This window comes from Chlorocebus sabaeus, chromosome 19 (assembly GCF_047675955.1).
Source record: "Chlorocebus sabaeus isolate Y175 chromosome 19, mChlSab1.0.hap1, whole genome shotgun sequence".
Classification (NCBI taxonomy): Eukaryota; Metazoa; Chordata; class Mammalia; order Primates; family Cercopithecidae; genus Chlorocebus; species Chlorocebus sabaeus.
In genome coordinates this window covers 5,385,540-5,397,329 of record NC_132922.1, presented here as the reverse complement: position 1 = coordinate 5,397,329, position 11,790 = coordinate 5,385,540, and positions in this window count along the sequence as shown.

Below are 11,790 nucleotides of genomic sequence, written 5' to 3'. Positions count from 1 at the left end.
TAAACAGGAAGAAAAATAAAGTCATTTGCACATGGTTCTTTATTCTGTGTTCAAGTTCTTATGTTTAGAATAATGGGAAGGGGGCCGGGCATGGTGACTCATGCCTGTAATCCCAGTAAGGGAGGAGACCACCCCTCATATTGTCTTGTGCCCAGTTTCTGCCTCCAAAGAAAGAAAAAGTAAAAACTAAGAGGCAGAAATGAAATTCACAAGCAGACAGTCCGTAGCCACATCCTGGGCCTGGTAGTTAAAGATCGACCCCTGACCTAACTGGTTCTGTTATCTATAGATTACAGACATTGTATAGAAATGCACTGTGGGCCGGGCGCGGTGGCTCAAGCCTGTAATCCCAGCACTTTGGGAGGCCGAGACGGGCGGATCACGAGGTCAAGAGATCGAGACCATCCTGGTTAACACGGTGAAACCCCGTCTCTACTAAAAAATACAAAAAACTAGCCGGGCGAGGTGGCGGGCGCCTGTAGTCCCAGCTACTCGGGAGGCTGAGGCCGGAGAATGGCGTGAACCCGGGAGGCGGAGCTTGCAGTGAGCTGAGATCCGGCCACTGCACTCCAGCCTGGGCGACAGAGCTACACTCCGCCTCAAAAAAAAAAAAAAAAAAAAAAAAAAGAAATGCACTGTGAACATCCCTATCCTGTTTTGTTCCAATCTAATTACCAGTACATGCAGCCCCCAGTCACGTACCCCCCGCTTGCTCAATCAGTCAGGACCCTCTCACACACACCCCCTTAGAGTTGTGAGCCCTTAAAAGGGACAGGAATTGCTCACTCGGGGAGCTTGGCTCTTGAGACAGGAGTCTTGCCAATGCCCTCGGTCGAATAAACCCCTTCCTTCTGTAACTCAGTGTCTGAGGAGTTTTGTCTATGGCTCGTCCTGCTACACCAGCACTTTGGGAGGTTGAGGTGGGAAGATCACCTGAGGTCAGGAGTTTGAGACCAGCCTGGCCAACATGGCGAAACCCCGTCTCTACTAAAAATACAAAAATTAGCTGGGTGTGGACGCACGCACCTGTAGTCCCAGCTACTCAGGAGGCAGACGCATGAGAATCACTTGAACCAGTGAGGCGGCTGTTGCAGTGAGCTGAAATCATGCCATTTCATTCCAGTCTTGGGTACAGAGTGAGACTCTGTGTCAAAAAAAAAAAAAAAAAAATCACAAAAAACCTTTACAGAAATGTTTATAGCATTTTATTCATGATAGCACCAAACTCAGATCAATCAAAATGTCTATCAACAGGTGATCAGATAAACAAAAGTTATATTCCCATCACTCACCGCTTAAAAGAAACAAACTGCTGATATACCCATCAAAACAGCCGAATCAGAAATCATAATCAGGGCCGGGCAAGGTGGCTCATGCCTGTAATCCCAGCACTTTGGGAGGCCAAGGGGGTCACGAGGTCAGGAGATTGAGATCATCCTGGCTAGCACGGTGAAACCCCATCTCTACTAAAAATACAAAAAATTAGCCGGGTGTGGTGGTGGGTGCCTGTAGTTCCAGCTACTCAGGAGGCTGAGGCAGGAGAATCGCTTGAACCTGGGAGGCGGAGCTTGCAGTGAGCCAAGATCACACCACTACACTACAGCCTGGGCAACAGAGCGAGACTCCATCTCAAAAAATAAAATAAAATAAAATAAAAATAAAAACAAAAACATTAGCTGGGTGTGGTGGCATGGGGTGGGGTGGGGGTGTGCCTGTAATACCAGCTACTCGGGAGGCTGAGGCAGGAGAATCGCTTGAACCCGGGAGGCGGAGGTTGCAGTGAGCCAAGATCGTGCCACTGCACTCCAGCCTGGGTGACAAGAGCGAAATTCTGTCTCAAAAAAAAAAATCATAATCAGAAATACTGTAACAGATACAAAGGTCCACAATTTACAATTCTATATATGGGAAGTTCCAGAATCGGGATAACTATTCTATAAGTGCCTGCCCGGGACACGGTGATGGGGGCTTGATGGCAAATAGACATGAGGCTACTTTTTGGAGTGATGGAAACAGACAGAAAAAGAAAAACCAACCACACTCCCACCCCTGAGTCAGGACCGCAAAGGGAGGACCCCTAAGAAACCAGGTACCGTGTAGCTGTTGCTGTCTACCGGAGAGCTGTCCGCCAGCAGGTGGCACATCTATCTCGCCGGCTCCCAGCATAGCCCCTGGCCATCTTGTTTCCACCTGCACCGGGTCTCCCTCTGCAGAGGCGACAGCCGCTTTAGAATGTTGGTGTGATGAGGTGACAGGTCCCCACGCTCCTGGCTGGAGCAGTGTCCTGAGCCTGGTTACAGGAGGGATACTGGGGTGAAGGTTGGGGATGGAGCAGGGGTCTCTGGAGCACCTTTTCCAAAGAGGCATTTTTTTCTTTTTCTTTTTCTTTTTCTTTTCTTTTTTTTTTTTTTTTTTTTTTTTTTTTGAGATGGAGTCTTGCTCTGTCACTCAGGCTGGAGTGCAGTGGTGCGATCTCGGCTCACTGCAACCTCCGCCTCCCGGGTTCAAGCGATTCTCCTGCCTAGCCTCCTGAGTAACTGGGATTACAGGCACGTATCACCACGCCCGGCTAATTTTTTGTATTTTCAGTAGAGACGGAGTTTCACCACTTTAGCCAGGACGGTCTCCATCTCCTGACCTCGTGATCCACCTGCCTCGGCCTCCCAAAATGCTGGGATTATAGGCGTGAGCCACCACACCCAGCAAGAGGCATTTTTTCAACCATATGGATTGTGCCCATGTGATGTTAAGAGAGTGGTGAAAAGAAGCTGGAGGAAGCCGGGTGAGAAACGAGGCTGTGAGTGACACAGAGCAGGTAGTTGCCAGGTGGGGCTTCATCTGTGCTTGCCCTGACCAAATAAAGGCCTTGCTCCTCCCCCACCCACCACCTCATCCAGCCCACCCCCAGATTCATGGTCCCCCATCTTCGAACCTCACTTGCCCTCTGCCTAGACCTTGCAAAATCAGTTTCATCTGCTGAGTCTGGAAGGTCTGCCTTCCTTTCTTCTTCCAGCGAATGAAGCATGAATCCAAAGTCCCTGGGGCCAACCCCTAGCATGGCCCCCAAAAGTAAACAGGAATGGGAAAGACGGCAGATGGAATGTCTGCGAGTCAGTGGGTCTTTTCTTTTCACCAGACGTTCTAGAAGGCTTCCCAAACACACTTGTTCTAATGGTGTCAGAAAAGACTCTGGCCGCATTGTTCACAATTGTTGGGGACAGAACATTCCAGAGCCTATTGAAGAAAAAAGCAGGTAGGGTCATCTCCTCCACACCAGGCTGTTCTGTGAATTAATCACCCCCGAAGGTTTTCCCCAGGGCTCTGGAGCGGACAAATGTGCTTTTGTTACCTGGATATCCCTTGGGACTTGGCAGAGTCTGAGGACAGGACTCACAGCCACAGAGTCTCTCACCCAAAGCCACTCAGTGTCCTCGGCTGCCCATCTGGTAAGTGGCCCCACAACTGCCACCCCTCCCAGCGCCACCAGCCCAGCCTCCTCATTCCCAGCTGTAATTCGTGACCAGGGGGCCTCTGGGACCTGGTCATCTTTTCAGATGGACAGTCCGTAGGTCAAGGCTCCCTCGCTGCCCGCATCCTCACATGGGGAGAGTCGGCTCAGAGTGTATTCAGAGGCAAAAAGGGCGGTGGGCTTGCAGCATCAATAAGTATGTCCAGCAAAATATGCTGACGGTGTACATGGCTGCTGCTTGCTGAGCCCGCGTGTGCTGATGCCACAGAGTTTATCTTCTTAAAATCTGTAGGAGGCGGCCGGGCACAATGGCTCATGCCTGTAATCCCAGCACTTTGGGAGGCCGAGGCGGGCAGATCACCTGAGGTCAGGAGTTCGAGACCAGCCTGACCAACATGGAGAAACCCCATCTCTACTAAAAATACAAAATTAGCTGGGTGTGGTGGAGCATGCCTGTAATTCCAGCCACTCAGGAGGCTGAAACAGGAGAATTGCTTGAACCCAGGAGGCGGAGGTTGTGGTAAGCTGAGACTTTACCATTGCACTCCAACCTGGGCAACAAGAGCGAAACTCCATCTCAAAAAAAAAAAAAAAAGAAAGAAAGAAAAAAGAAAAACCTACAGGAGGCTGCGAGAAGTGTTACCAGTTTCATATCCCCGATGAGGAACGTGAACACGAAGTACCTAAGACAGGTCTCAATCCATTTAGAAAGTTTATTTTGTAGCCGGACTCGGTGGCTCATGCCTATAATCCCAGCACTTTGGGAGGCTGAGGCAGGCAGATAACCTGAGGTTAGGAGTTCAAGACCAGCCTGGCCAACATGGTGAAATGTTGTCTCTACTAAAAAGACAAAATTAGCCAGGCATGGTGGCAGGCGCCTGTGGTCCCAGCTACTTGGGAGGCTGAGGCAGAAGAATCACTTGAACCTGGGAGGCAGAGGTTGTAGTGAGCCAAGATCATGCCACTGCACTCTAGCCTGGGCAGTAAGAGCGAAACTCTGTCTCCAAAAAAAAAAAAAAAAAAAAAAGAAAGAAAGAAAGTTTATTTTGCCAAGGTTAAGGATGTGTCTGCGACCTCAGGAGGCCCCGATGACAGGTGCCAAGGAGGCTGTGGCACAGCTTGCTTTTATACATTTTTGGGAGACATGAGGCATGACTCAGTATGTGTAAGATGTACATTGCTTCAGTTCAGAAAGGCAGGACAACTGGAAGCAGGCATTTCCAGATCATAGGCATGTAAAAGACAAATGGTCGCATCCTTTTGAGTCTTTGATCAGCCTTTCACTGAATACACAATTTCCATGTGAGGGGAGGGTAGAGGAATAGTCCTGTGTGCTCTAGTCTGGCTCAGGGAATCTGCATTTTCACATAAACATTAGGGCAGAGGAAGCAATCATATATGCATTTGTCTCAGGTGGGCAGAGGGCTGACGGTGAGTTCTGTCCTTTGTCCCACATCTGTGAAGATAAGCTGTCGATTTACATTGCCAGGGTGAAATTCAACAGAACTGTTTTAGGGTAAAGATCCTGAGGCCCACAAGGAATTTCCTTGTGGGCAGATTGGGAGGGAGGTATGCAGCTTGTTTACCTTTGTAGCTATCTTATCTAGGAAGAAAAAGGGAGGCAAGCTTGCCTGATGCAGCCCCCAGCTTGACTTCTCCCCCTTGGGCTTTGCGATTTTGGAGTCCCAGGATTTTCCTTTCACAAGAACTAAAGAGAGGAGAACTCACTTTCCCAAGATCCCAGAGCCAGTTCAAGATAGAGCCAGGAATTGCACCCAGTTCTAAAGTCCCAGCTACCTCTGACAGAATGCCCCCAATGGGACAGTCAGCAGAGCTCCAGGTGGTGAAGACAGGTGACAACACTCCAGTGCTTCTCTCTAGCTTGACCTCTGCTGTGAATTCCAGGCTCGGTATCCAAATGTCGACTTGATAGCTTTACTTGGATGTCTAACAAGCAGGCAGTCAACATGAAGGCATTCGAACAGAACTGGTTTCCCTCTACCCACATCTGTCTCTCCAAAGTCTGCCCTGTTTCAGGCTGTGGAAACCCCATGCTTCCGATTGCTCAGGCCAGAGAGTTTGGATCCTTCGTTGGGCTTTCTCTCTCTCTCCCCCATACACCCGATCCATCAGCAAATCTTGTTGGTAAGACTTCAAAATATAAAACAAATCTGGCCAGTCATGGTGGCTCATGCCTGTAATCCCAACACTTTGGGAGGCCGAGGTAGGTGGATCATCTGAGGTCAGGAGTTCAAGACCAGACTGGCCAACATGGTGAAACCGCATCTCTACTAAAAAAAAAAAAAAAAAAAATTAGCTGGGAGTGGTGGCTGGCACCTGTAATCCCAACTACTCAGGAGACTGAGCCAGGAGAATTGCTTGAACCTGGGAGACAGAGTTTGCTGTGAGCCAAGATCATGCCATATTTGTTGCATGAATTGGTGAACTGTGGGCGTGAGTTTCAGAGCCTGAGCCTGAACACCCAGGGTTCAGGTATATTGAGGACAGGTCTAGAGAGCAAGGAATGTGGATCCTCCAGAGACCTCTCTGTGTGATGATGGAGGAGCTGCTGGGAAAAATGTCATCCTAGGGGCCATGGCAGTCCAGGCACACAGATGTGTCCTCATTACAGTGGCGTGATTGATAATGAAGAGAGCTGGGGCTCAGTTCTGTGGGGTCTGTTAGAGGTCTGGGGGAGGGCACTGGAATCCAAAGGCTAGTATCTCTGTGAGCCCTAGGGGGCACAGGCAGCATGACCCCACAGTGGCACCCAAACCATGGCCCAAGCTGTCAGAGAGCGTGATCAACCAAGCCTGGACGCCAGGAAAGTGGCACCAGCTCCTGGCAGTGGAGAGGCCGTGTCAAGAGGCCGGAATAACGCGGCCTAAATCACACCTACCCCATGCTCAAAGTGCAGCACTCCTAAGGAATGCATTAGTGCTGCATCCCTCTCTTTCCTGGGTTCAGAGGTGAGAGGACATAGCTTCTGTTGCAGAGAACTCATGCTCTGGAAGTCAAGGCTGCAGTGAGTCGTGATGGCACCACTGCACTCCAGCCTGGGTGACAGAGCGAGGACCTGTCTTAAAAAACAAACAAACAACAACAACAACAATAACAATAAATGAACATGTAAAATACGTGTTTATCAAGATCCCACAACAATATTCCCAAAGTTCTGGACCTGGGCTTCTGTAGTAATGAAGAAGTCCTGGCTAGGCGTGGTGGCTCACACCTGGAATCCCAGCACTTTGGGAGGCCGAGGCAGGTGGATCACCTAAGGCCAGGAATTTGAGACCAGCCTGGCCAACATGGCAAAACCCCGTCTCTACTAAAAGTACAAAAATTAGCTGGGCATGGTGGTGGGTGCCTGTAATCCCAGCTACTTGGGAGGTTGAGGCAGGAGAATTGCTTGAACCCGGGAGGTGGAGGTTGCAGTGAGCCGAGATCATGCCACTGCACTCCAGTCAGGGTGACAGAGTGAGACTCTGCTTCAAAAAAGAAAAAAAAAAAAAGATTGACACCTTTGGAGGGTTTTGAGCAAGGAGCGATTGGACTTCCCTGCTGGAATGACCTGTCTGGCTTCTGGGATGAGACTGGAGTGTAAGAAGGCAAGGATGGAACAGAGAGACCAGAGAGCACAGGGAAGTGGTAATTATCCAGGTCGGAGACAGCAGTGGCTCAGATCCGGATGGGCAGCAGAGATGGTGAGAAGTGATTCGCTACTGCACAAATGTAAGGGTGGAGCCAAGAAACCTGCTGACAGATCAGACGTGGGGTGTGAATGTGGGTCAAGGATGATTCCAAGGTTTTTGGACCTGGCAATTATTTGAATAGAGTTGTGGTTACAAAAATGGATGTCTTCTTTCAAAAGGATCCCTTGGGCTGAGCTCACCAAGCAAGGACAGGCACTGGGCATTGGAGTTAACCCTTCTACAGCCCCTTCAGTCCTGGTCGTCCAGTGGAGGAGACACCAGGCAGCAGATGGTTTAACCAATCAGGTGGGGCAGAGCTGTAAAGACAGAGAGACCTGGTGGAAGTGAGGAGCGGAAATAGACTGCACCTGTGACCTTGTTTCTTCTTCTGGGACACGTATTTTAGGAAGGGCATTGACAAATTGATGCATTAAACAAGATCCAGGGCCAGGTGCGGTGGCTCATGCCTGTAATCCTAGTACTTTGGGAGGCTGATGCAGGTGGATTGCCTGAGGTCAGGAGTTAGAGACCACCTTGGGCAACATAGTGAAACCCTGTCTCTCCTAAAAAAAAAAAAAAAAAAAAAAAAAATCTAGCCAGATGTGGTGGTGCGTGCCTATAATCCTAGCTACTTGTGAGGCTGAGGCAGGAGAATCTCTTGAACCCGGGAGACGCAGATTGCAGTGAGTCGAGATTGTACCACTGCACTCCAGCCTGGGTGACAGAGTGAGACTGTTTCAAAAAAAAAAAAAAAAGATCCAGTGATAAGTCTAATAACTACCCTATTTTGAAGTAGAGGCAGCCATATTTATTGATGAACTGGTCACAGGTGCTGCTAAACTTCCTCTGGAATGTTCTGTACCTCCATCATGGGAAGAAGCGCTACATTAGGTGACGGGCTGGTTGGAATAAAGGAGCAAGTTTCCCCCGTTCTATTTCATGGGCTCCTTCTCCTCTGGCTCCTCCCTTCTCCATAGATCTCTTGGGAATCTGTGGACTCAGCTCAAGAAATCCTGTATTGGCTGGGAGTGGTGGCTCATGCCTGTAATTCCAACACTTAAAAAAAGTTTTTTCAAGCCAGGCATGGTGGCTCATGCTTGTAATCCCAGCAATTTGGGAGGCTGACGTGGGCAGACCACAAGATCAGGAGTTCAAGACCAGCCTGGCCAACATGGTGAAACCCTGTCTCTACTAAAATAGAAAAATTAGCCAGGTGTGGTGGCTCACACCTGTAATCCCAGCACTTTGGGAGGCTGAGGTGCTTGGATCACCTGAGGCCAGGAGTTTGAGACCAGCCTGGCCAATATGGTGAAACCCCATCTCCACTAAAAAATACAAAAAAATATAGCTGGCTGTGGTGGCATGTGCCTGTACTCCCAGCTACTCAGGAGGCTGAGGCAGGAGAACCACTTGAACCCGGGAGGCAGATGTTGCAGTAAGCCGAGATTGCACTACTGCCCTCCCATCTGGGCGAGAGAGTGAGACTCCATCTAAAAACAAAATTTTTTTGAATATTAAGAAAAAGGAACCCTGAATTACACCCATTTTGCTGATGAGTTGAATAAAACGAGGCTCAGGTAGGTGAAGAGAGTTGCTTGAGACCATGTGATCCTGAGCTGGATGGGAATCTGGGCTGCGTGGCCGCAAAGCCACTTCAGACTCCTGCCCTCCATCTGTCAACTGGAGATCACCCGGCTTACCTGGCTCGGCTGCTGCGAGAATTTGGTGCAATGTGTGTGCAAAGGCCCAGTCCATGGGAAGGACTCCATCAACAGCCACTCCTGGGATCCTGGGATCGCCAGATGAGATGGAGGCCAGACAGAGAGAATGGACTCTGGGCGCTTGCCCTGTGGCTGTCAGCGGACTGGATGATTTGAGGCTGTTTTTGAAGAGCCCAGCCCTCCCTCAGGCTGTAAGTTGGCAAGCTGAGTCCTAGGCCCGGCCGGTGGCCTGGGGCCAGCTGGGTGGGGCAGGGAGCTGGCTGGTCACTGAGGCACTAAGTGGGGAGGAAGAGAGAGGCTCCCCCAGCCTTGACACAACCCCGCCTCGCAAGCAAGCCCCAGAGGAGCGAAAGAATTGACTCCATCTCTCAACTCCTTTCATGTGGCCATGTGCACAAGATGAATGGCGGAGGAGCTGTTGGGAGGAAGGCCTCGGCCTCTGGATCTGGGTGGTCTCCCTTCCTGTGGAATTAGCTGCACAGGCTCCACGCTGTCTTGCCACCTTGCCAGGGTTCCCAAGTCACACCTGGTACAGTCAGAATTGCACTGAGGCCCCTGGAACCTCCTGGGGGTTTCTTTATTATTTATTTATTTAAGACAGAGTCTTGCTCTGTCTCCCAGGCTGGGAGTGCAGTGGCATGATCTCAGCTAACTCCCAGGTTCAAGAGATTCTTGTGCCTCGGCCTCTCGAGTAGCTGGGATTATGGGCACCACCACGCCCAGTTAATTTTTGTATTTTTAGTAGAGATGGGGTTTCGCCATGTTGGCCAGGCTGGTCTCAAACTCCTGGCCTCAAGTGATCCGCCCGCCTCGGCCTCCCAAAGTGTTGGGATTACAGGTGTGAGCCACCGCACCCAGCCTATTTATGTATGTATGTATTTTTTCCAAGACAGAGTCTCACTCTCTTGCTCAGACTGGAGTACAGCCGCGCAGTCTTGACTCACTGCAACCTCTGCCTTTCAGGTTCAAGCAATTCTCTTGCCTCAGCCACCTGAGTAGCTGGGACTACAGGCATGTGCCACCACGCCTGGCTAATTTTTGTATTTTAGTAGAGGTGGGGTTTCACCATGTTGGCCAGGCTAGTCTCAAACTCCTGACCTCAAGTGATCCTCCTGCCTTGGCCTTCCAAAGTGCTGGGATGAGAGGCGTGAGCCACTGCACCAGGCCCTATTTATTTTATTTATTTATTTTTTGAGACGGAGTCTCGCACTATCCCCAGGCTGGAGTACAGTGGCCGGATCTCGGCTCACTGCAAGCTCCGCCTCCCGGGTTCACGCCATTCTCCCCCCTCAACTTCCCAAGTAGCTGGGACTACAGGCGCCCGCCAACACGCCCGGCTATTTTTTTTAGTTTTGTATTTTTAGTAGAGACGGGGTCTCACCAGCCTGGGCTGGTCTTGAACTCCTGGGCTCAAGAGATCTGCCTGCATCAGTCTCCCAGAATGCTGGGATTACAGGCGTGAGCCACCGTGCCGGCCTTGGCGGTTTCTCGGGCCAAGCCATTACCTCTCAGCCTCCATGACCCGGTGGGCTCTGAAGGAGCCTGTTTCGTCCTGAGCAATGGTGGAGGCGGAGGCTGCAGAGGAGAAGTGAAGTCCTGGGGCTCTGGGGGAGACAAAGAACCCTGCTGGTGTCCCTCAGACCCGGGTTCTGGCCCCTCTGCTTTGTGTAACTTCAGACAAGTCGCTTTCCCTCTGTGAGGCTGTTTCCCCAGCTGTAAAATGGGGATCGTAAACCTTCCTTTCAGGATCCCCAAGAGGAGGCAGTAGGTGAATGTACAAGAAGGCTCCTCCCACCCAGCCTGGGCACTGCTGGTGCTCACAGGGACTCAGGAACAGTGCGTCATGGGGTGTGGGTCACCTTCCCTGGGCTCAAATACCAGCTTGCCTCTCACTGGCCGTGTTCTCTTGGAAAAATGACCTACATTTCCTAAGGCTGTGTTTCCACATCTGTAAAATGAGGATGATCCACATATAGTTGTCCCAGTATTATTCTGAGAATTAAATGAGATACTTCATTAAAGTACTTGGTGCATAGGATGAACTTAATAAATTACTATGTAACAATACACTTTTGAAATATGTAAGGCCTGTGAGTGGAGAACGCCATGCCGGGGATGTTATTTGGAAGCATCCAGAATCACTAATACAGAATTTAACAAGGAGAAGGATAAAAGTTCTCCATTAAAGTTCCAAACATGAGTTTCGTATATTTTTCCGTTTCTGTGTCAGAGAAGCCACACCTCTCCCATCACCAGCCCTTGGAACCTGCAGAAAGAAATGTCAAATGGGAAGACCTTGCATGTGCTGGCTTGTGGCATTCGCCTGTTTCTTTTCACAGCCAACGAACCCTCACTGAGCACCATCTGTGTGCCCCGAGGTAAGGGGCCCGGGGAAGCCCCAGGAAATGAGCCTGGGTCCTCATCCCTCAAGGGTTCACCCTTTAAGGCTGTTCTGCCTTCCTGGTTGAAAGCTCAGATGAACACCCTGAAACTGACCAAGTGGCTGGCTGTCTTCCACCCAGAAACACATTGGGAAATGGATATTCTAGAAGAGTTCTCCAACAACCATTTCTTGGAATCGTAAATGTCTGAGGGCTGCTGCAATACTTCAGATTATCTTGTTTTCTTGATCCGTGGAAGCCAAGATTTTAATGCTACATCTGTGTGAGTATCTTTTGATAATAAGAACCAAATGTTGTCAGTGGAAATGACTGGAAATTACACTTAGGATCAGAATGTGGGGTTTTAGATTCCCTCTTGGAAGGCAGTGCTGAGAAACAAACACAAGGGACATTTTCCCTATAAATCACTCAGGATGTTGCAATACTCGGGGCTCCTGCCTGCTCCTCTCTCTGGGTATCAGGAAGCCTGGGATGGAGCACCCTGGGCGAAGGCGTCCACTGGTCAG